Source organism: Triturus cristatus, chromosome 3_2 (assembly GCF_964204655.1).
Source record: "Triturus cristatus chromosome 3_2, aTriCri1.1, whole genome shotgun sequence".
Classification (NCBI taxonomy): domain Eukaryota; kingdom Metazoa; phylum Chordata; class Amphibia; order Caudata; family Salamandridae; genus Triturus; species Triturus cristatus.
In genome coordinates this window covers 278,487,827-278,514,420 of record NC_140584.1, presented here as the reverse complement: position 1 = coordinate 278,514,420, position 26,594 = coordinate 278,487,827, and positions in this window count along the sequence as shown.

Here is a 26,594-nt window from a genome sequence, read left to right as displayed (position 1 = left end):
GAGTAGTATGGATGGATGGTATGATTGACTTCTGTATGTCAGTGGTAGTGTCGTGTGCATTTGTTTAGGCAATGTAAATATTTATGCTGTATTGTTTTTTCTACTATTTTGCTAATTTGTCCTGTATAAATAAAACCGTGCTTAATAGTGAGTTAATGAAACACTGAACTTAAAAAATTGTTGATTAAAATCAAACGGAAAAAGTGGTTTATAGTGGTACTGTTTTGTTCAGTCCATGATTCAAAGTATCTTCTTCATATCTAGTGCAGCATTGGCAGTACTTTCGTTGTGTTAACTTTCTAAAAGTGGCATTTTAAAATTTTAATAATTCCATAGTTACCAAACATGACAGTTCTACTCCTTCTCAATCAGAAATTAGACTTATTAAATGTGATAAGGAATTCTCAATGTTAACCTATGAGAAGGGTAGGCCTCACAGTAGTGAAAAATGAATTTGGGAGTTTTTAACAGCCAGTACAAGGCCCTGCCTTTTATTTACACAGCGCCCTGCCCCATGGGCTACCTAGGCTCTACCTTAGGGGTGACTTATGTATAAGAAAAGGGGATTTTAAGGCTTGGCAAGGGGTTTAAATGGCAAGTCAAAATGGCAGTAAAACTGCACATACAGGCTCTGCAATGTCAGGCCTGAGACATTTTAAAGGGCTACTTAAATGGGTGGCACAATCAGTGCTGCAAACCCACAAGTAGCATTTAATTTACAGGCCCTGGGAACATGTAATGCACTTTTTCTAGGGACTTATAAATAAATTAAAAATGCTGATTTTGGATAAACTAATGTTACCGTATTTAGGAGAGTGAGCATGTGCACTGTAACACTGGTTAGCAGTGGTAAATTGACCAGAGTCCTAAGGCCAACAAAAACAGATCATCAAAAAGTGAGACAACACAGGCAAAATGTTTGGGGGAAGACCACCCTATGGCTGACATGTCTAACAAGGAGGAAGGCATATATATATATATATATTCACTAAAAAAAACATAGGTTTCACACACGTTATAGTTAGGAATTAGCATTTAAAAAACCTTGCAAATTCACTGAAAAAACCATAGGTTTCACACATGTTATAGTTAGCTGGACATTTCACTCGTAAAAAACCATTGAAATTCCCCCGTTATAGTTAGTTCAGCTAACTATAACTCGCGCGACCGCAATCCACTGCTGATGACGTCACATATTACATCACTGTATTCACTAAGATACTGTTAATAAGCCAGTTATACAATTAATTTTACCAAAAAAACCATCCATTTAGACACTTATTTACCCATTTATTCTTCCATTAACCTTTAGATATACATATATAAAAAATATTTATTTTTCAGAAAAACACATTCACTGGATGATGTCATCAGTGATGTCATGAGTGATGTCACTGACCATGTCATGAGTGATGTAATATGTGACATGTGTGAAACCTATGGTTTTTTCAGTGAATTTGCAAGGTTTTTTAAATGCTAATTCCTAACTATAACGTGTGTGAAACCTATGGTTTTTTTAGTGAATTTGTAAGGTTTTTTAAATGCTAATTTATGTATGTATTATTATATTTTTTATATATTTATTTTACAATAAACTACCTATGTATATAGTTATAGATTGACTGTATCCTTTAATATGGAATGGCTCAGCGCTTTTATTTTGAATTTGGATAAAGTTGAACAGCATAGTTAATATCTTCTATAAACTTATAAACGGTTTAAAAAAAAGTATTTTTTTTTAAGGGTTTTTCAGCACCCCGCAATTTTTTGAAAAAAAATAAAATGTTTTTTTCACCCTTCGGGGTCCTTCAGGGACCTCCTGACAAAGGCTAGGGGGTCAGGAACTCTCTACCCTGCCCCCTTTTCACGTTCTCCACCTTTCTTTTTCACTGTCACACACAAAATGGCGTCCGACACTTCCCAATTTCGACCGATTCGAATGTTGACTGACATCTAACCACCAATCAGAATTACGCTCGCGGACATTTGGTGCGCGCATATAGATATTTATGTACTTTTAACTGCAATTTTCTCAGGAACTACTGAACAGATTGACACCATATATGCAAAAGGCACATGCCTGACCTGAGGACTACCTCTTTGCCAAATTTCAAGTAATTCTGTTCAGCTGTTCGGGCTGTACCTTCGACTAAAAGCCCTATGGGAAAATGCATGGGGAAAACGCGTTTTGGGACCCCCCTTTTTTCTCAGCCCCCGCTTGACGAATCACCCCAAGACTTTCAGGGTAGGAGCTGAGCGGAGCGCCCCATTAGTTTTGAAAATTTTGCGAGGATTCGTCAACCGGCGCCAAAGTTATTCAAAATAGAATTTTCAGATTTCCTATGGGAACTCGGTCCTAACTATAACTATCTACTGGCGACCGCCAGTAGATAATATATAACTGCAGAGATACGGAAGGGAAGCGAGCGACAGACAAGCAAACAGAGAGACAGCCAGGGAATTGATATTTCTGTATCCTCCTTCTTGTGACATTCCTTGGACATACAAGAGGAAATGGTGTGGGGGCAGAAGTAGTCAACTGCGGTCACTTACTGTCCCATCTTAAGGATTTGGTGAGCCACGGGCAAAAACATAAAGTGGGGCCCCATATACTGAACAACTCTGAATTTATTATCCATATTCAGCTCATTCATGGACTTGACAACTATGGTTGGACCACTGACAATCCTCTTCTTTGGCCACTCTCCATCTGGGCCCATTCCTGGAACAAACAATCTCTTTGCCTGGCCAGAAACAGAAAAGCTGAACAACTAGATGTGTGAATAAGATAGCTGCATGTAGACTAGTGCCTCACTTTTGGACCTATTCATAGAGACAGTTTTTTTTATAATGTTGACTGCACTCAAGTCTCAGCTCTATAAGGAACAGAGACTCTAAGTCAGGTGGCACTAGACTGTGATGTCACCAGCCCAGTAGCGGCACCAGATGGACAGTGCAGAAGCATATAATGTCACTCTGCCCTGCACTTTGACACTTGGCCTGTCCTCGGGCCCTATCTTGGCAAAGCGGTCTCCAGCTGGAATGAGCCAAAAAAGCAGGCAGACTAGTGATCCGACCAAGCCTTGTGTGGTGTAGCTACTCTGTTAGCACCATTTGGGCATGCAGTGCTGATTGGTGATTTTGTTTGCAGCACTGCCTGAGCTGCGTGGGACTGGAATTCGGAATCAGGTAGAACTAGACTGTGATCGCACCAGTCTGGCAGTAGCTCTACAAGCTTGATGCAGTCCCAAAGGGTGCACAAATGCCAATTTCCACTGCACATTAAGCGGCCTATGCCGCATAAAGGCAAAGGCCTGTGCAGTGCTTGCTGAATCTAACCATAAGCGGCCTGAGCTGGATAAAAAAATGAAAGTAGGTAAACAAATTGATTTTTAGAAAGATCTTGACAGTCTGGGTCTGTTACAAAAGCTTAACAAGGGGGCCCCTTGAAAAGTGGGGGCCTTAGGCCAGAGCCCTCGCTTCAAATGCATACTGCTCTGGCCACATGAAAGTAGCATAATACTTTATTTACAGACACACATGGCTGGTGATCAGTTATGCAGCAGGGGTCATTAGGAACGCATTTCTTTGTTTTAAGTTAGTGTATTGTTATGTGTGGCTGTCATAGAGAGCCTCTATCATTTATTTCAGTTTCTGAATCTCATAACCCACTGCTGTGAAATAGCAAGAGTTCATTACAAAACTGGCTAGCTACTATTGGAATGTCATAAAGGCCTTCCAGGCCAGGTAACAGGGCTCTCTGAGAGGTTGCAGTGTCAGTGCAGCTCTGCTTTGAATCAAAGCAGATAGCATAGCTGCAGGAGGGGTAAGGAAGGCAGGGAAGGTAGTGGGTTTTGGTTAAGGATAGCAGGTAAGATATTTATTTTTCACCTTTGCATGAAGGAGGGCACGGCATGTTAATTATAGCTCTCCCATTATCCTCTGCCCCTGCACAGTAGTTGAAGGCAGGAACAGATGATTTGGGGGGCCACACATTACATAGAATTATAGATGGGCAAAAAGTGAATTATGGGGATGTTTTTCACCTCGGGGCTCTGAGTGACATTATAGACGATATGAGTTTCACTCTTGTTGTCTATTTGATGTCACTCCGAACCATTGGTGAAAAACATCCCGTAATTCACTATTATCCATCTATAATTCTATATGACTGTTTCTTCTTTTACACTGAGTTTTTAAATTGTGAGCAAGTCGAGCTATAAGAAGAATTATGTAGCTTCCTATTTCTAACTTTTATTCTTTTATTTTTGCACTCTATGCATTCCTATATTGGTGCCATGGTAGCTGCCATACATTCGTAGTTCGGACACTCCTTCGTCATTTCACTCCTAATATGTTTTGCGTGTCATATAAGTCATGATGACGGTAGCGACCAGCGTGGTATAAGAAGGCAATTCTAGGAAAATCACTTAATCTCCACATGCCTAAAAAGTGTGTAATGCAACTGATGCTCATGTAAAGTGCTCCATTGATTTTGGGCAGAGTTTGCGTTATATACAAAAGCAACAAAAAAATGCACCAAATGGTGCCAATAAACTAATAGAAAGCATAAGGAAAGTAATCTCTCAGTTGAGGAGGAATATTAGCAGTAGGAGAAGGACTGTTCTCACACGGTTTTGTTAATTTAGACTTTCAAATGTACATAAAATTTAAATAAAAATATTTTTAGCAAACGTATTCATACTCACATTCGTATCAAACCTATTTTCAGTGATGAAATTACCAATATCCACGACAACAAATGTGAAAAATAAATAAATTGGGTTGTTAATGATTATGCAGTGGTGTCAGAAATATGATCATAAAATACAAATTAACTTAAAAAATAAAAATTGGGGTGCAATTTGTTCACATTGCTTTTGTTTACTAGACTCCATAATGGTTGTGAGTGGGGGTGCTTTGCTGGGGAGCTCACTGATATGCACTGATTATTTGTTTCATCCACTTATTTAAAGCTGGTGGAGAAAATACATGATTTTACCTTTATCACCAAGAGTAACAGGGAAGGGATCAGTGCTCACTTTGTGTTTGTGTTTGTCGGTGTTCTGCATCAGCACTAAGGGGAAAATGTATTTTAAAAATGGCGGAGCGCGCTCTGACATTTTCAAAATGCATGGATGCACCGTATTTACAAAAATATGGCGCACCCCTGTGTTTCCCCTAACGCTGGCGCTAAAAAAGCTGTCTAGTGCCAGCACAGGAATCCTTGCGCCTTGCGCATCCCTACCTTCAGAGTTTTCGATCCTTTGTATTTCTGACGCTTGCGGTTGAATGCTCCCCTCTCCCCCTGGATTACCCGGTACTCAGCTTGCCAATTCTGTATCGGTTGATTTCGCTGTAGCTTTCTCTTGCTGGGTTTGCTCGGGAGCGCCACCTCCAGGCAGCACATTCTGAGCCAGCACGATCGCTCCCGTGGTCGTGGGTACGTGAGCAGGGGAGGGAACCCCAGATGTTTTTTGTAAGAGCTCCATTACTGAGGGGCCGGGTCCTGGAGTAAGCGGCAGTTGTTTGGATGGTTTGATCAATTTCGCTGAAGCTGTATCCAGACAGCCAGGTCTTTCCGAGCTCAAAAAGCTCACCGCGCTTCAATGACAGCTCCCGATCTCTAAGCGCCTGCTTTGCTGCTCGGGTTTTAGAGGCGGCCACTGCTGCGGCGTTCTTTGGAGCCATTGTACTGCGGCGATCCGAGCTCACCGTGACCAGAGCGCTGGGAGTGCTTTGTGTGATCGCTATATCGTCACGCAGATCAGTAGCAGCAACAGAGGTTCCAGTGCGAGTTCTGGTCAGCCGTGAGCGTCCAACAGCCCTCAACACCACAAAGCCGATCAAGGACGCCAGGACCCGCAGGTGAGAGTGATTGCAAAGTGAGATCGCCGTACTTTCGTCTCGTGGAAGTGTAACTGACGACCCGACCGACTCCATTAGGCTTACAAAAGTCCACGGCGTTACTTCCTCTCAGGGTTAGGTTTAAAATCTCAACATAATTTAGAGAAGCTCATAGCGGTTGTATTTCTATTATATATTTTCTCTTCCAAGTTTTACAAAATGCACCCGCTTAGTCCATCATAATCAGAACTGATGCTGGTCAGAGGAGGATCTCACAGCGGTCTAGGACACCGCTGCCATCTTGCCCCCATCGAAAACTCTGAAGGTAGGGATGCGCAAGGTATATGTCCCTCTTCAATAGTCACTGTGGTTTCTGCTGTTCCTGCCGTTTCTGCAGAATCTACTGATGGAACCTCAGCTATAGTAACTGCTACGGCTGCCCTAATACAACCGCTAGTGACCTCCTCTTCCCAACAAGAGGGTGTCACTGACCTCCCTTTGTCCTGTGCTGCACCAAATACCTCTAAAATATTCTACATCACGTTCTGGGCCCTACTGGGAAGGCCTGTAAGGTCTATGCTTCTGATTCATTTGATACTGATAAAGACCCGTCGGATTTCTACTCAATATCTGAAGGTCTGGAAGACCCTAGGTGGTCTCAAGAGTCAGACTTGGACTCAGAAATCAACACTGGCTCTGATACTACTCCGACTGAAAGTGATTATGACTCAGCTCATGGAGAGTCTAGGGAAAGCAGGAGATCTGTGCTGCGGAACAAAAGGAGTCTTCACGGAGCATCCGGGTCAGCACGGGATTATTCCCTAACGTTGTTACCAAACTCGCAGCATCATACTTCTATACCTCATCCTGAGTTGTCCGTCACTGATCCACAAAGTACTACACTATCTGCCGTTATGGACACAGTACTCCAGGCTATTGCCTCCCACCGGGAACAGACTTCCAGGGACGGTCGTAGGGCACAAGTAGCCCTTCATAAGGTACAGGGTGTGGGCCGAAAACTTTCAAAAACAGTTGCAACTTTCAATACGAGACTGACGGAGATCGAAGATCGAATAGTAACAAATGAAAGCGAAGCCACTGTAATTCAGAAAAAAGTGGAGGCTCACGAAGACGAATTGAAAGACGTTAGGTGGAAACTGGAGGAAATGGAAAACCGCCTTCGACGCAACAATCTTCGCGTACTCGGAATTCCGGAAAAAATTGAGGGCGATTATGTACGTTCATTCATAATCCAGCTGTTCAAGGACACACTCCCTGAGCTTGTATCCTGGAATTGGGACTTGGAAATTCAACGCGTTCATAGAATCCCAATTACTTTAAAGACTTCATCACAAGGGGGATACCCCCGTGCAGTTTTGGGTTTTTTTGGAAATTTTCTACTCCGTCAGGCTATTGCTGAGAAAGCAAGACCTGAAGCTCGGCGTAGCAGAGGCGCTATCTCTTATTTTGTGAGGCCTGATTTTTGTCACACCACTGTCGAGAGGAGATGGCGTCTCCGCCAATTGATCAAACCTTTTCAGGAAAAAAAAGTGCAGGTGTATCTTAATAATCCTGCTAAGTTTAAAGTTATCCACAATGGTCAGGCTACATTTTTTTCTTCAGAAATTAAAGCCAAGGAGTTTTTAGATAGCCTGCCCTGAAGCTCTAAGCATTCTTGTTTATATTATATATATTATATATACCAGCAGTGCTGAGTTAGGAAAATGGGCTGGGTTGCTTAGTTTCTCTACCTTTCTTTTTTCTTTTCCATTCTCTTCTCTTTACCCTTTTGCTCTTTTGTACTATGTTTGCACCCACTTGGCCTTATTGGTTTTTCATCTTTGATGTTTGTTTTTTTTAGGTGCTGGTTAGGGTATATCTCTCCATCACCATAGACTCCCTCGGGGACTTAATGCCCTGGTGGTTGCCGTTTGGGGAGGGGGGGACAGAGGGAGCGGGAGGGAGGGAAAAGCATAAAAATGAGCAATTTCATGCAAATAAGGTAATTTCATGTTTTTTGTATACTGAATATATTGTAGTAATTAGACGGAACCAGACTATGACCTATGTTTTGTCTCTTATACAGCTTTCTGTCTTTTTGATGCTCAGGCTGTGGAATCTTCCTTGTTTTTGTAGATGGGGAGAGTAAAACTTTGTAGTTGGAATATTGCTGGTCTAAACGATAGAAATAAAAGGATACAATTATTTCAACTTTTACGGCAGGACCCTGTCGATATCTTATGTTTACAGGAGACGCACATTTCAGATTGTGATAAAGAACTGCTTAATATTCCAGGGTATAATGTTATTATAGCAACCTCACAAACATCTAAAACACGCGGGGTTGCTATTCTTGTAAAGCCTACAATTGGTGATCCTAATCGAACATTGGCCGATAAACATGGCAGATGGGCTATAGCTCAATTAAAATCTGGTCTTGTAATTTGTGTAATCTACGGCTCAAATCAGGATGATCCCCTACTTTTTAGAGATCTAGAGTTGGAACTGGCCTCTTGGTCTGGACCTCTTATTCTATGCGGGGATTTTAACATTGCTATAGGGAGTCATTTTCATACTCAAACTTCCGCAAATTATAAGGGACGTAAGCCTAGGGTATATAGGGCCTTGTGTCAATTGATGGATAGCCACAATTTACTGGATATATGGGGACTAAGGAAGAAAATCGATGATGGATCTACTTATTTTTCATATCAACACAACAAGTATGTCCGAATTGATTATATTATGTCATCATTAGAGGCCCCGCTCTTGCTAGATATAATTAAATCCCCAAAAACGATTTCAGACCACAACGCACTTACCCTTATTTTTGATTTGCCAAACTGTATGAAGCCGAAAACCCAATGGTCCTTTGATAGAAAGCTACTTGTTAATCATCAATATATAGCCCATATAACATCATGGGCACAGGAATTTTTCGATTGTAATCAGTTTAGTGCTTCCAGATTGATTGTGTGGGATTGTTTTAAAGCAGCATTAAGGGGGGAGACTATTGCGTTTGTTGCTAAACGCAAAAAGATAGAGGACAATATTATTATGAGCTTAATTGTCCAACCTCGAGACTTATCATGCTACCCAGATACAACAGGGAGCTCCAACTCTCGATACTCTTCAAAAAATACTGGTATTAAAAGCTGAAATTAATGGTACCTTAACTCGAAAAGCTGTAGAAACATATGAAGCCAATAAAAGTAGACTATATGAATTTGGAGAGAATGTAGGCAGATATCTAGCCCTTCGAACACGACAAAAACAATCTCAAAATAAGATCCAGCAGATTGAGTATGAGGGCCAGGAATATTCCTCCTCATATGATATTGTGGAGGTATTCCGAAAATATTATCAAAAACTATATCACAGCGACAACTCACATTCTGACGGCGCCTTAAAAACTTTTCTCAAAAATTGGCTATCGGATCAAGATCTTAATCCTTCGGTTGATGAACTAGTTAAAGAAGATCTCGAAACTGAAATTTCAATCTCGGAGCTGGAGATTGCACTTTCTGATCTTGCAAATGGCAAAGCAGCAGGGCCGGACAAAATTCCACTTGATTTGTATAAGGTGTTAGGTAAACAAATATTACCCTATTTACTGGACTTGTTTCTGGGGGTTCAGTATCATTCACTTCCACCTGAATCCTGGAAACATACCAATATAGCCATTTTTCTGAAAAAAGGTAAACCCCCGCATCTCCCATCCTCTTACAGACCTATATCTTTAATAAACTCCGACTCAAAACTCTATGCCAAGATCCTAGCTAATCGGTTGAGTGGGATCGTCGAGCGTCTTGTCTCCCCGTGGCAACATGGCTTTATCCCAGGTAGGGGTACTACGGATCACACACGGAGAGCCATCACCCTTTTTGACATCATGGGCAGCACGGGGGGGGAGATGTCGATGATCCTTCTCGACGCCGAGAAGGCATTTGACCGTGTTTCATGGAGCTTTCTCTGGAATATCCTGGAATCTAATAACTTTGGGAATAAGTTTATTAGAGCTATAAAGTCCCTATATATCGATCCTAAGGCAAAAGTGTCCATCTGTGGTGTTGAGTCGGAGTTTGTTGAGATACAGAGAGGCACGAGGCAGGGCTGTCCCTGTTCTCCTATATTATTTGCTCTCTATATTAACCCCCTAATTGTAAAACTGCTTTCCTCACCCGGTATTCGGTCTGTCGATATCGGTGTGTCATCAACGAAAGTCTTGGCTTATGCCGATGACGTGGCCATTTTAACAACAAATCCTGCTGATGCAGTTCAGGAAATTGAACTAATCACCCAGTCCTTTGGTATCTTTTCAGGTTATTCCCTCAATAAGGATAAAACAATGGTTCTTTGTACAAATAATACGGTTTTTGATAGCCCTCTTAGAGTGAAGCAAGCCACCTATTTAGGTGTCTGCCTCTCTTCTGATGTGAAGGAAAATGACCATCTTAATTATACTCCCTTGATTAATAAAATAAAGACTGACCTCAGGAGAGTAGATAATTTACATCTATCTATAATTGGCAGGGCAAATTATTTAAAAATGAATATCTTCCCAAGGATACTCTACCTGTTTCGAGCAATCCCGCTCCTACCTGGAGGTAGTTTTATTAAGATCATTGATTCCTCCATGTCCAAGTTTATCTGGAGCTTTGGAAAGATTAGAAGAGCCCTACCCTTTTTAATTTTACCCCAGAAGAGAGGCGGGCTAGGTATTCCCAGTTTAACATTATATTTATGGGCAACATTTCTCCAACATATGGCCCCATTACTCAGTTATAAAACTACCACCTCGCTTAGTATGGAATATTCTATCCCTTCCATTTATGAGCTGAGTCTTGGGACCAAATGCCAAGGCCTATTTTTAAGGCAGGTTGAACCACTATATTATAAAAAAATTAAGTTAAAGGTAGTCACGGATGCTTGGAAGGTATGGAAATCTGTATCCAAATACTTATTAATTCCAAAATTCACGAAATATACCCCCTTATGGCGTAGCGCTATTATTCCTATCAGTCTTAATGACTCTACCGCCCGCAGGTGGGAATCCTTAGGTATTAATACAGTGGACGACTTTCTCGGCCAGGATACTACTTTGTCATTTGGACGGTTGCATCAGAAATTTAATATTCCAACTACTGATTTTCTGAAGTACCTTCAGGTGTTTACAAGCATTCGTGATTGTATCCCTAGAATTAAATTGGATAATATCAATTTGTTTGCTATTATCGGAAAACGCTCTACTAGGATCGGCACTCTTTATCAATTGCTGATCCAAAGCACTCCAGATGATGTAGAACGGGTTGAGCAGGCTTGGGCCACAAGGTTAGCTAATCCAAATGTTGATGTCGATCTTTGCCTGGCCCTTTCACCTGAGCTTCTTATTCCATCGAATCTTAAAGCCCAATACTATAGAGTTCTTTATAACCTTTATTTTACGCCCGCAAAGTTATTTTCTTGGGGCCTACGGGTTGATGATAGTTGTCCGAGATGTAGCCAACCCCAAGCGAATTTGATACATATGTTCGCGGACTGCCCCAAATTAGATTTATTAAAGGCCACGTTTATGGGTTTTTGGGCTCAGGTATTTGGTCATTATATTCAAGACTCAGTAACTCTTTATTTAATGGGACATGATGAATCGCTCGGTCATAGTACTGAAGAACAAAGGATACTTTTTTTGGGTACCGCTATCTTTCGTATTATTTTAGCTGCACGGTGGAAAGATTCTGAATTACCTACTTTTCAGATGTGGCTTAGCCGTTTTTTGGCAACATATAAACAGGAGCTTTTAATATATAGCTCTAGAGGTAAAAAAACTAGGCTTCTTGGGGCTCAGATTTGGGCTCCTATTTCCAAATGGTATCTAAAACATAGGTCTAATGATATATCTCCCTTGAACTGAACGAGTTGTTTCCTATTTGATTCCTTTGTCTTTAGTTTTTTGCTTTTTAAAATTAGTTAAATGTAAGTGCCCCTGCTGGGCTTTATATTTATGTAAATTGTTTGTATGATTCTCTATTTCAGATTTGTTATTGTATTTTCTGTATATTTTATGAAATATTAGGCTGTATGAATTTTGCTCAATAAAAAAAAAAAAAAAAAAATAAAGGAATCCTTGCGCCATGTTGCAAGGGTGCCTGTGCTGCAGGGGCGATTGTTTATGTGCAGGAAGGGCCACGTTCCTGCACAGAAACAATCAATAATGACGATTTTCTCTTTCTATGTGGGCTGCAGAAATCATTTCTCCTCGTATCACTATTCTAAGACCAGGTAATACCTGGCCTTCGTTTTTGGCGCGCCACAGCCTTGTAAATCTGGCGCAGTATCAAAAGCAATAGGTGTTGCGGTAGAACACTCACAGCTACAACCATTGCCATCCCTTTTGCTGCAGCAGACTGGGGCGGTAAGGGGCATATTTACAAGGTGGCATTAAGTCATGTTAAGTGGCTTAGCACCACCTTGTAAATATGGGGAATGGCGCAAAGCCACCGGATCGTCAAAAAGAGTGAAGCTCCGGTGGTGTTAGTGGCTTGTATATATGCCCCTTATTTTGTAACATTAGCACATGTTTGTGGCAGTGCGCCACATGGTGGTGTTGTCAGTCTATGTTTAACCCCTTCGCCGCGGTGCGAATTCCGCCACGGGGGGTAGGGGGCGGACGCAGCGCTTCGGTGCTCATGATGGCACCACGCCATCATGAGTCAGGGCGGCGTGTGCTTATGACGGCGTGGTGCCGTCATGACTCCGCCCACTTATAAATTCGCCCGCACAGGCGGGGAATTAGTGCCGCGTGGGCGGAGCGGCAGAGGCATACCGTGACTCATGATGGCGTGGAGCCGTCATGAGCACGCAAGGGGTTAAAAAACTCACATGAGCAAAGTATTCAACTATTCAATATACAAAAGTAATAATATCAGACTGTCAGGCCGATCTCACAGCTTTGGGTCACTTAATGTAGTCAAAATTGTCATATTTGTAGAACTGTAATGATGTCGTAGGTATCGTAAGTAGGTAGAATTGGTGTTGTTATTTGGCTGCACTGGCAGTGACTGCAGGTGGCACAAACTGCAGTGACTGCCTGAGAAATATTTTGGGCCCTGGCACTAACTATTTTTCAAATTAAGCACTGGAAGGGATGCCATGTTACATTACATTTTGTGTGCAGTGCTGCCTTCGCTAAATTCTTGGCCTTATGTTTTTCATTTGTGGGTTTTCTTAGTAGAGTGCCTCCTGAGGGCTGGGGAGAAGAGCAGAAGGGTCAGCTGATCTCTGACACAAGTGAGCGTGCGCGCTGTGCACTGTAGGATGTGGTATTTCCCTGTGGTAGTGCCCAATGGTGTGTGTATGTGTGATTTTCTTTAGAGGTGGGCGAGCCAACAAATTAACAGGGAGAGCCAAGCCAAAACAAACTGAAGGGTCTGCCTTGGCTACAAGAGCCTGTGCACGAGTCGAACCGCAAACTTGTTTGCCATGTAAATCATGCGCCAAACATCTCATAAACATGTTTAACATTTTTGAAAAAAGTTTAAAAGTGCAATTCTTTAACATAAGACAGCATTTCCCCTTGCTATATCAGATTATATCACCTCATTGAAAGATGTCTTAAAAGTGAAAATGTTAAACATGAATTTGGAAACATTCACGCCCCTTCATTTCACCCAGGCCCAAACCATCACTGCAATGCCATTAGTGAACCAAGAATCAAGTCAGTAATTATTTGTACCCTAGATGTTGTCTTGAGTCTTAATATGCTTGGAGCAACATTTTAGTCTGCTAAATCAAACACAAGAGCAGTTTTTGTACCGCGCACATTCTGACCCTACTTATTTCAAGTCCTCTCATATGCAATAATTAAGGATAAAGGAGGCCAGTGAAATAAACATTTGCCTATGATCACTCAATTTGGTCAAGAGGGGAAGGCAGGCTTGACCTCAGGTTTTCTCTGGTTTTCCTTTCTGCAGTTCAGCTACTAGATGGGTATCTCTTTCTCCTGTTTTACATCAAAGGTTAATGCTTTGTCTTTAATTCTTGGCATAGCAGGTTGGAGTGTGGGTAGCAGTCAGAAAGCTTGCTTGTAGGCTCGAGTATCAAAAAGTATTTCGAGCTCAGTTAGCACCAGGCACCAGGCAGTGGCTCACCCTCCTGTCTTTTATGAGGTTCCACCTAGTGGTTAACTCATAAATAAATACATAAATCAAAGGGGATGATTGATGATCGGGGCTGAGTGAGCTTTTAAAGATGAGAGCCCTAAATACATATTACATACAGCAACATAACATAACACATGTATTTGTAAAGCACACATTCACCCAGAGGTCTCTTGGTGCTGAATAACAGATGTTCATTGTTACCCAACTCAATGGTACTCATTTTATTGACCTCAGATGGATGAAAGGCTGAGTGGACCTGCTGGGATTTGAACCTGTGACCATGAGGTTGAACACAGGCCTCTGCAATGGATGCATTAGTCCACTGAGCCACCAGCCACCAGACCTGGCTTATAGTAACCGTATACAGTAACCCCAGAGGAAATCCACATTGGGAACTGCACTCATGAAAATATACACTAAACATTCACCACATGGTGCAAGATTTAAGATACAAACCATGAATGTTTATTACAATTTAGAATCAATAAAGAAGGCTAAAGGCATTGGTTGGTCAATTCACACCAGAATGCTCAAATGCAAGCATATATATAATATCATTGGCAGGGCAAGTTGAGCCCTAATCTAGTCAATAGCCAGCACTGAATACAGTTTAGCACAACCAAAGTCAATGAGCATTTATCATGAGGACTGCTCAGTAGCACAGGAGGGAATGAGCCTGTAAATATTCAGAGTGATAAACAGACCAACATGGGGTCCCTGGTGAGCTTTTATACAATTATGCAGAGATACTATGCATCCACTGTGGTGTAATAAAGAACGTATCATGGAACCATCCATTAGGTAAATAGAAAACATATCACATGGTAATAGTGACATTTGCCCTATATCTAATGAATATGCTGCACTATGCCTTACACTGAAAACAGTACCACATTTAGAATATAAAGAACACCCCCATTTGGCCGAAGGAAGTGGCCTTCAATCTGTACACAGTTGTAAAATCTGTCCTGTCCAGGAACATCAGGAACACAAATCATTACATTATTTAAATGCTAGAGAGCCAAGAAGACCAGAGTACTAACTGAATTTCATACTATTAAATAAACCATGAAGGTCACAATTGAAGCTTCGTGTGTCACAGGCAGGGAGGAAGATGAAGTGCTGTCAGTGTTTGCAAACCATGTGCATTGGAAATGTGCAACAAAAAACAAGTAAGCCTAAAGCCTCACTCATGTCAAGCTAAACATTCTCGCTATACTGAACAAAGTCAATAAAAACATTGCATTTTCTCTAGTTTTAATTTTAACACAGAATTATTAACTTTGGGATCTGCGCCTACAGTTTCCAGCCATAGGTGCTGCTGAATGCTGGGGTTACAGAATACCAAGTCTGCTTAGTCTTGATTCTACCTCATATCTCTTTATTCTCACCATTGTAAGTTTCTTTTTATGCCGGCTTTCTCACTTTGCTGCTGTTTATTCTATCTCTTTCTTTCTCATTGTTTCTCACTTTTCTGCCTTTCGCTCTCTTGCTCTGTGCCAACGTCTGATGATGAATTATAAGTACTGGTCACCAAATATGAGCACCATTGGGCCCCAACTGCAACCACTGGCACAAATTAAGCACAGCTTCCACCTGACCGATGTGGGTATGAACGATGCTGTGTTGTGAATGTCCCCTGTTATGAGGGTCATGAGAGGGGACGATCTAGTGGCCACATAGTTTAAAACTGTGTTGTCGGAGCTAGTTGGCATCCTCCGGGCCTCAGCATTCGCAGTGTACGTGTGTGCATGTTTTAGCATCGTCGCTGTCCAATATGACCAGATGATCGCAGCTTCCTGATCACATTACTACCAATGCTGGTGTATGCTTGTTTCTGGTCCAGGGAAGACATGGCTTGGCAGTTCGGGCTGGACTGTTCCCATGAGGCACGGGGTCAGACTGATTTGCATATGGCCGTGTCTGAACTGGGGTGGTAGAGTGAGCTAAAGAATGATGATGGATTAAACCCAGATCAGTTGACTGGGGGTGAGTGTTTGATTTGCTCAAATGCTCCGTCCATCATCCCCTTTGGTATCGCTTTGTTCGCCCTAAGTTGGCAGGGTATGCCCAGTCCATCATCCCCTTTGGTATCGCTTTGTTCGCCCTAAATTGGCAGGGTATGCCCAGACGTGGGTCCCTTGCTCACTTTGCCACTGGATTCAAGATAGCCTGGCTGATGAGGGTTATGAACCCGAAACCGGTCCCAGGATGCTTGTTTCTGGTCCAGGGAAGACATGGTTTTGCAGTTCGGCTGGACTGTTCCCATGAGGCACAGGGTCAGACTGATTTGCATATGGCCCTGTCTGAACTGGGGTGGTGGAGTGGGCTAAAGAATGATGATGGATTAAACACAGATCAGTTGACAGGGGGTGAGTGTTTGATTTTCTCAAACGCTGCGTCCATCATCCCCTTTGGTATCACTTTGTTCGCCCTAAGTTGGCAGGGTATGCCCAGACGTGGGTCCCTTGCTCACTTTGCCACTGGATTCAAGATAGCCTGGATGATGAGGGTTATGAACCCGAAACCGGTCCCAGGATGCTTGTTTCTGGTCCAGGGAAAACATGGCTTAACAGTTCGGGCTGGACTGTTCCCATGAGGCACAGGGTCAGACTGATTTGCATATGGCCATGTCTGATCTGGGGTGGTGGAGTGAGCTAAAGAATAATGATGGATTAAACCCAGATCAGTTGACTGGGGGTGAGTGTTTGATTTGCTCAAATGCTCCGTCCATCATCCCCTTTGGTATCGTGGTGTATCTCCAGCAACAGTCCGTGCAGGTAGGCGTGGTGGGGCGGGGCAGAGGGGGATTTCGACAGACGACGGAATAGGATTTATTTATTTATTTAATTTCCCCTATTCCTTGGTCTGTTGACTTCACCCCTCCCGCCCGACTCACCGCACTTAACTTGCACGGACTGCCACTGTGTATCTCTGTGTTTATGTTCCATGTGTAGTGCTTAATATATAAAAGAATGAGTACCAGAGCGCAAAGTGTTGCTCTGAAGTCTGTGGCTGGCACTAACCAATGTCAGGGGTGGTACATTTCAATGCTGTCTAGTGATGAATACACCTCATGCCTCTTTTATTCATCACCAAACACACCCTGCCCCTTAATTTCACTCTTGCAGATTCTTTTTCATCCCTGCTGTCTTTTATTATCACTGTTTTCCTTCTTTCTCTACATCCTTCTTTTCCCTTGTGTATTTTTCTCTCTCTTTCTCAGTCTGATGAGAACAAAAAAGTGCCAGTTCCCCTAAATGATTGGGCCTCACCTGCAACCACCAGCTCAAATTACCCACTGTCCTGCACCATTGAATAGTGTCTGTCCTCATCTTTTCCTCGTCTCTATTGGTCTTGTGATAGTGTTTCTGTGTCAGATATTTTTCCGAACAATACACCCTGTAAAGGGTTGCCCTATCCCGGTGTGCTCCTTTGCCTGTGCCCTCTGTCTGTGGACTTAGCTCCAAGGTTCCCTATTTACTGTCCTTTGACACTATTTCTCCTTTAGTCTACAGAGATTTTTGCACCATTAGCTCAGTGTTCGCATCTCCAATTGTTGCAATGTTCCACAATGTAATTCACCATTACTTACTGGAGCTTTATTAGGCCGTGACATCTCTCTAGCAGGAGCACACCACGCCCTGGCCCGATGTCCTCAATAATCTCATTGGCTAGTGAACAACATTAGGGGCAGTCAAAATTGGTGTTCCTAGTATGATCCCAATAGCATGGAATGGGAGGGCATGGGTTTTTTGAAACAGCTTTGGGGGATATTCTCAAGAACGTGCGATAATCATCGCCAAAATCGGTTAACGCAATTTTTCATATCGCCGTCTATCGCGGGAAAATAACTCTGTGTGTTAACGTCTTATTCACAACACGGCGGTAACATGTGATGGTTTCTAGATAAAGCGTCAAATGGCCACGATTAAGTCGCCGGGATGGCGATAAAAATCTAAACCCGAACGTGAAAAAAGTTGCGATGGGCCCAACCGCGATAAAAAAATCTGCCATAATCTTCGGCAGGCCTGCAATTCACACACGTCAGGCGGGAAAAATCACTATAAAAGTAGAAAAGAAAAAAAAAAAAAAAAACAACTGCGAAGCACAATGGAGGGAGCTGGAGCAAGTACAGAGGACAACCAGAACCCCACAAGCCCCATGGAGGACCAACCTGGGACCTCGGGGTCAGGGAAGGGCAAGGAGAAGAAGAAGAGGAAGATGTGGTTCAGTCCGCAGGAAAACAGGATCCTGATAACGGAGGTGATAGAACACCATCAACTACTGTTCGTCACCTCCACTGTGTCATTGGCAACAAAAATGGAATATGGCAGTCCATCGTGGACAAGGTGAATGCAGTCGGAGTGCTGAGGAGAACAATGGAAGAGGTCAAGAGGTGCTGGAATGATGTGAAACGCAAAACCAAGCAGAAACTTGGCAACAACCAGAAGGCAGCAATGCAGACTGGAGGTGGGAGTCCAGCGCTACAGGAGGAGCTGGATGAGATGGAGGAATTGGTGTCCACAGTCATCAGTGGAGAGACGGTGGCAGGAGTTGGGGGACCGGACACTGCTCAACATGACCTGACACAACAGCAACAGGGTGAGTAACGACCAGGGGGCGGGGGGAGATGGGCAAAATGGCACACATGCACAATTAAGTATAGCACAGTGCACACCCACAATGACTCTGGATCATGTCCCTGACCCCCTTGGCACACTGCAGCACACCTAGAAACAGCACGTAGACCCACGTCGACTATGCACCCAAAGGGGGCCCTTCCCACACACCACCAATCTCACAACCAACCCATGCACATGTGCTAAACCCAGCAAAGCGGCGTGTCTGTGAGCAACACTGACAATGCAAGTGACACTGCATGATGAATAGCACTGCTGCAGTCAATATATCATGAAATGTTGCATGCCACACACTGAGGTGGCTGAGTGTGGACCACATCCGTAAAGGAGCAGGTCACACTCTGACACATCCACACGCACAAACAGCCCCTGACATCAACAACACATCTGCGGACAAACCATGCCCCAGACTCCCAACTCCCACCAAGAGCCCAATGTACCCAAGTATGCAACATCTCAGCACTGTATAAGCACAGAAGTCAAAGGCACACTGCCTGAAAGGGATAAGGGGCAGCAAAATCAGAGCTGCAGGGGCGACTCTCCCAAAATGCAGCACACACACATAACATTCAGAGCAAATCAACATTGACAACAATGTAGTAGTAACTGCAACACGTTCACAACACAGAGGACACAACTGGTGCCGCTTGCGTGTAAAAACTGGCCAATCACATTTGGCATAACAGGGAAATGTGAGTTGATAATGTACAAGTACAAACGCACATCCGTGATGTTGCTGAAATGTCCACTGTCCCGCATCACATAGGCAGCTCCCCCCAAACAGTCACAATGTACACTGTCATGCAGTCTGTATGTAAACATGTACAATGTGTCAACATACATGTGCACACAATGTTAAACTGCATTTCCCCTCCACATTGCAGAGGGAGAATCAACACCTCCTGCAGAGCAGACCCAACAACTCTTCACTGATGATGAAGAGGACCTCCTCACCATCCCACCATCCACACCGATGCCCTCCAAGAGCTCATGGATAGCTTCAGCACCCCACCGCCAGGAGCAGGGCAGCCTAGCTGCATCGTAGAGACCCCACACCCTGCACAGACCACCCAATGCATGACCTTCCAATGCCACGTGTTGGGGTGCCAGGAGAAGAAGGCTGAACAGGTGCAGGTGGCATTCTACCTCATGGCAGCCAAACTAGAAGCCATACGTGGGTGTCTAAGTCCCATCAGGGACCACTCACAGTCCCCAAAGGACACCCACAGTCTGCTCCATGCTCTCCAATGATCCATGGCTGACATCGATGGAGTCCTGACTCGGAGACAAGAACAACTGTCTAGTCAGAGTGGCTCCAGCGATGTCAGCCGGGAGTTGGGACACATGCGAACAATCATGGGGAACATGGAGCGGACGCAGGTGGAAAGAACCTCTGCCAAGGCTGCAAACCAGTTAGAGGTAACTAGGTTCTTCCATGCCCTAAAGACCCTCCTCATGGCATTGCTGCCACAAGACCTGGCACCGATGCATGCTGCTGCTACCACTCCATCCACATCTCCGCCCCCTGAAGTGTCAGTGTCACACAGTGCGGCAAACATTCCACCTCCGGCCCCTGATGTGTCACTGACACACAGTGATGCAGATAAAACAACACCACCCACATGTGAGGCACATGATACATCAGAGGACGAAGATGCGGAAGATTCTGCCTCAGTGTTATGAAGGACGCAGTAGCATTCATCTCTGCCATATGGCCTATTTCTGCTTCGTTCTGCCCTCTGCATCATCACCTTCCACTGTCCCCTGATACACTCTGCGACACTCACCTTAGACCTCGACATGGACTGCCATATTCTGTTTGGTTACCAATGACACAGAAATCAGACTGCGGACTGAACTCTTCCTCTTCCGATGAACTTGTCGTTCCCTAAAGGACTCTGGCTGGACCTACACAGGGCAACAATGTGAAGTGGGGTTTGCATGGCCCTGTACTGCTCCAGCTACAACACTCCACTGAATGTGCATTAAACATTCAAATTCACACAGATGTCTCATGTCTATGATCATTCAAGTGTGGAAGTATGGATGAATGTAGGGTCAGTGATTCCCCCTTATGTCCATGTTGCTCATGTTGTGGGACTTGAGTCACAGGGTGCAACATTACCGATTACGGTCCAGGTGGCGCCGACACTACAACATAGACACACGCATTAGTTACTTCCTTGTTCAGTACAGAACGGAACCACGACCAGAGTCCCGTGGTCATTGTTCACACCCCTACGCTGGACTGACATACGTCAGGCCAGCCCACTCCGCTTACACTCACCGGGGGGCGACAACGTTACATGTTCCAGGTCTTCCCTGTAGTAATCTGCTGATCACAGGTCTAATTATCAGCATGCCACAGCCACTCCCTGAGGGCTGGTTTACACCCACACCACACCCATCCAGCACAGACGTCACAGGACATGTGACCCTGCCAATAAAACAGGCCGGGCGCACGTGCTGGAGGCCATTTCCACTATCTATCTGAGTGTGTCCATGTGGTCATTATTTATGCATGAGGGCCTGGGGCCCTACCACATCACAATCCCCACTGCCGGAAGTGACATGATGGTGTCCGCACCACTAGACTCAATCATAAAGGGCCCATGACTTGTGGTGCACAGAGTTGGTGGCAGCCGAGGCACTTTGGCCGGCACGGGCCTACCGCCACGAGACGGTGACTTGCGGTGCACAGAGTTGGTGGCAGCCGAGGTACTTTGGCCGACATGGGCCTACCGACACGAAACGGTGACTTGCGGTGCACAGAGTTGGTGGCAGCTGAGGCACTTTGGCTGGCACGGGCCTCCCGCCACGAGACGGTGAATTGCGGTGCTCAGAGTTGGTGGCACCAGAGCTGAGCGGGTGTGCAGCCTGCGATGATGCGTAGGCCTCGATACGCCGCTCTGCCAATCAAGATTCAATTCGAATTGTGAGCCCAGCTGGACTGCAGTGTGCGCTGAAGGCAGCATGCTGCACATACATGACTACACGGAGCGGTGTAGCTGGGTGCGCTGGGGGCCTGTGGCGCGAAATCCAGCGACGGCTGAGGAGGTTGCACCGGCTCGTGGTGGGCCCTCTTGGAGACACGCCGGCGGCAGCAAGTGAGCATTGAGGCCTGGGTGCGCAGGGTCGGGCAGTCATCGCTGGGCGGCAGACCGGTCTGGGGACCAGGGCTAGGGTGCTTGCGGAATATGTAGGAATCATGCACACGCCTGGGAAGTTTGCGACGACATTGGTGAACAGGCCCCAGTGGTCCAGTTTTGCCTGCACATTAATGGAATGCATGTGGTTTCTGTTGCGGTGATTGTGTGCAGTGTCGGCAGGGGGCAGATGTAGTACATGTGTGCAGTCAATTGCCCCCAACACGTGCGGGAAGCCTGCTATGGCGTAGTGCCCTTGCTTGGTCTTCTGCTGTTCCTGCACAGTGTGGGGGAAGTGAAGGTGCAGGTGTATCAAGCTGATACAAACCGTTATGCTTACAGGGATGATAAATCCTGCCTAATGAGACCGTATCAGAAGTTCGTGTGGTTGTAACCTTCCTTTTCTTTCCTACGAAGGTTACGACCACATAAACTTCTTTTAAGGTCTTTTTGTGCAGGATTGATCATACCTGTAAGCATTCCGGTTTGTCCAAGTGCAATACACTATACCAGATTATGTTTGTGACCATACGGACGCTTGACCATTGTCACCATTTATCCAACAGGTTTCTGAATACGGACTTTCCGGATATGGAATTGTATTGCGGATTTCCCGGACCATATGCAGTTAATTGGATCCACAAGTTGCCCTGATGAAGTTCCCCGATGGGAATGGAACGCGTTGGCTGATGTTTTCGTGTTGTTAATTTATGTTTTTGTAATAAAGAACAGTTTTTCTACTACTGTTGACTACTGGACTTCATGACCTGGCACACACCCATTTCAGAAACTACAATCTTGGATCTAGAGAACAGAGGCGCCAGGCAACGGCTGGGGTTGGTTGTGCAGGAACACTACAAATTGGGACTAGCGTGTGGTGCGGATACAGGGGCCCGCCGTTGCTTTTGTGGACATGCATCCAAGACATGTGGGAGGAAGTTTGATAGGGCTGGCTGTGAGACTCCTCCGACTCCGGCAGTTGTTGGTTGGAAGGTACCAGAGGCCAACAGGTGCAGCACAGCCAGAAGCTTTGTCTGCAGAGGGATGTTGGTTGTTCGCTGTGTTGGTACCGTCAGCCTGTGGGCAATGTGGGTCAGGATGCGGAGGATGGTTGTCCTTTTGAGCTTGTAGTGGGCAATTACATCCTCTGGCGTTTAGTCTCTGAGGCTGGTGCGTTTTTAGAAGGTCCGCTGTTTTGTTCTGCGCTGCCTCGTGGTAGTCTGGGGTGGGGTGTCCTGGGGGTGGGGGTGGTCCTGGGGGTGGTAGCAGTGGGTGTTGTGGTCCTCTTGGTTCTCCAAGCTGCATGATCATTAGCTCCATGGCATCTGTTGGTCTTCAGATGTGGCTCTGGGCTGGGCTCCCTTTCATACTGCAGGTTGTCGTTCTGCTTAACACCAGTAAAAGGCAGATTTTAAATCCCTGCTGCTAACGCTCCTTACTGCCTGTTTTTGGATCGCATTGCAGATCTGGCTGGTTGTTGCGAATATCGCGTGAGGGTGTTTTCGTGTGTTTTTGCTCGGGAACGCCTACTCTGCATATCATTAGCGTTAGCTGTCGCTCTCATCTGTGGCGATGTTTTTTGTGGAAGCTATCGCTGGAAAACTGGCGATATCGGCAGTTTGCACCAGCTTGAGAATGGGGCGATAATTCTTTCGCCACTTTTGCTGCGCTAAAGTGTTGATCATTCGGCAATAAGTCCTTGAGAATATGCCCCTTTGTCTGCTGGGTGTGCTGGGAAGAACTCAAACACAGTGTTATGGCCGAGTTCCTCCTACTAAATTGCTTTGGAACTCTTGGCCGATGGACCTTTGTTACCTGCTGAGAAGTGTAGAGGGGAGAAATAACTCATTCATATAGACTCCAATTTATAAAACCATGACTGAAGAATCACTGACTCCGAATTCCAATTTAGTGGGATTTCCCTTTTCTTACACATAGAACACCCCTATAGCAGGCCCAAGGTACCCCCCTGGGCAGGGTGCTGTGTATGTGAAAGGTAGGACATGTACTGATGTGTGTAACATGTCCTGATAGTGAAATACTGCCAATTTAGTTTGTTCACTATTGAGAGTCCATCTTGCCCATAGGAGAGAATGGGGAATGCTGTGTGACATTTTACCGGCATATCTTCCCATAGGGATAAGATGGAGGGATGGAGTTTAGTATGCATGAACTCAGAATTTAATAACCCACCTTTTAGTGGAAGTGGTTTTTAAATTATGTGCTTGAAAACAGCACTTTTAGAAAGTTGCTGTTTTCTTCTCCAACCTTCCTGTGTGCCTCTGCCTGTTTGTGGATTGACTGTCTGGCTTTGGAGGGACAGGGGATGGGGTGGCTCCAGGAGTCTGGGTGAGTCAGCCCTAGGCTGAATAGGCCGATCTGCATTTGGAGTGGTGGGAGGAGTAGCACCTGTACCTGACTAGGGCTGTACCTGCCTTCCATAAAAGACTGGCTCCACCTCCTGCGGTGTGTCTGAAGATCCTGGCCCACACTGACAAAGGAAGAAGTTGTGCACTGGCTGAGTGCACCCAGAGCTGGTTTGGACTGGGTTCAGGGCCCCTTACACAAAGAGAACAGAGACATTTGGGGGTATAAATATTAGAGCTGAAACCCCTGAATTTTAGATCATCCTGGAATCAGAAGGAACCTTTGCTGAGGAGAAGAGCGGAAGAGACTGAGAAGAAGGACTGCCCTTGCTGTGTGTTCTGGGGCTGACCTGCAGCTGCTTTTCTGCCACAGGAAGGAAGAGGACTTTGCTGTGTGCTGTGTCCCCTGCTTAAAAGGAGATCTTCAAGGGCCCGAGGAGAGCTGGCCTCCTGTTGTGGAAACTCAGGAACACCAAAGTTTACAAGATCTTCACGACGCTGTGTGCGTGTGACTGGGCACAGCGTGTAACCTTTGTGAAGCCTGCAGTAATTATTCAGAGTCCTGTGCATCTGATAAACATCGCCGGCCAGAGTCGCAGCTCCGCTGTGTGCGTGTGTTAGCACACAGCCCTGCCTGAGCTGTGATCCCGTGAATTCTGCCGTGAGTTAAAGCTACTGAGGGCTATTTTACCACCGCTGGCCCGGGCCGTGAATTACAGAGAGCTACGTGCCTTTCATCGACACTGGCCCGAGCTGCGACCTACATAGTGCTGCGTACTTTCACCACGCCGACCCGAGTAGACTGCCCGAGACCGCAGCTACGGGGTAAGGAGCAATGCAGCACCCGGGGCAGAGACAAGAGGGTTGCTTAGCAACCGGGATTCCCCAGCGCCGATCAGCTGCTGCAACCGGGACTGCCTGCTAGGACGTCAGCCGCGAGAGATGGAACTGCAACCCCCAGGTAATGCTTGGACCGAAGTCCTGAGTCGCTGCGTGTGTCGCTGCCTGGGGGAGGTTGCGGGGCTGCAAGGAGCTGCTCAGGCGGCCATTTATACAACGGGGCCTCCTCTCCTGGTGACCCCGACAGCCCGCACTTGAGCGGAGAGGGATCAACCGTCCCGGGGGCCGTGTTACACCTATGTTTGAGTTAATGCGCATTTGGGGGCATACCTTCATGATCACTGGCCGCGGAGTGAGCTTGGGAAGCAAATTGAATGGCTCAAAACAGTAGGGGCATCGTCCGTCGGTGCCGAAGTGAGGCGTGCTTGTAATACCATGTTTTTGCACTTACCTTGCTATAATTTAAGGACTGTTTCGGCCTAGTAATCTTGCGCACAAAGAAATACAGAGTCTACAAGTTTATTTTTGTAACACCTGTGAAAGAAACACCGAATCTACAAGTTTATTTTTGGCAACACTTTTAAAAGAAATATTTTCTGAAAACCTTTTCCTATGTATGTCAGATTTTTGTCATTTTGGTCTTGTGAAGCTTAGATAAAAATACTTTATTTTTCTAAACATGTGTGGGGTCCATTTGTGGTGTTATTACTGTGTTACTGTGAGTGTTGGTACAAATACTTTACACATTACCTTTGGGATAAGCCTGTCTGCTCGTGCCAAGCTAGCAAGGGGGTGAGCAGGGGTTATCTAAAGTGTGTTTCCCCCTTACCCTGACTAGAAGCAAGGGTCCCTATTTGGTCAAAGGTACCTACCTCTGCCAACTAGAGACCTCCATTTCTAACACACCTCAATACGAGGTTGTAGACTTACATGGGAATTAATACAAATCCCAACCTAAGAGCTAATTTTATGCGATGAATCATAAACAAAATAACAACTTGCAGAAGCAGGATGCAGGCAATGAGTGCCCCACGTCAAGATCCGACTTCATCTACGGTGAATGAATAAAGAGCATTAGTCTAGCCCTACACTAACACTATAGTGACACCCCTACTTAGCATTTCCCAGGCGAGGTCAGGAAAAGGTGTCAGCATTTGAAGACTTCCTAAGAGGTTCACTCACGTTGTATGGGTCAAGTAGCCAAAGCTACGGAGCTCGTGCTAAGATGCTCATTCTCTCTCCATTGTTCTCCTCACCTCCTCTCTTGACTCCACCCGGGGCACTGTCCCTAATACAAAAACACAAAAAGTAGAACACGCCCACAGATCACCTCATCTCACTGGACACTTCTCATAGGTGATTTTCCATCTCATTTTGATGCTCCCAGCTCCTGGCTTGATGACCTTGATTCCCAGGCCTCCCTCAGTGAGAAAGAACACTGTCTCCCAAATTATCTGCACTCCTTACACATTTGTGTCGCATCCTCCCAAGCCTAACTCCCCTAAACAAAAGACGTTATTCTAACTAACAAAGACAACTTTCTCCACCTGCAACAGAAACGTGAGAACAGAACAAATTCAACATGCACATGAA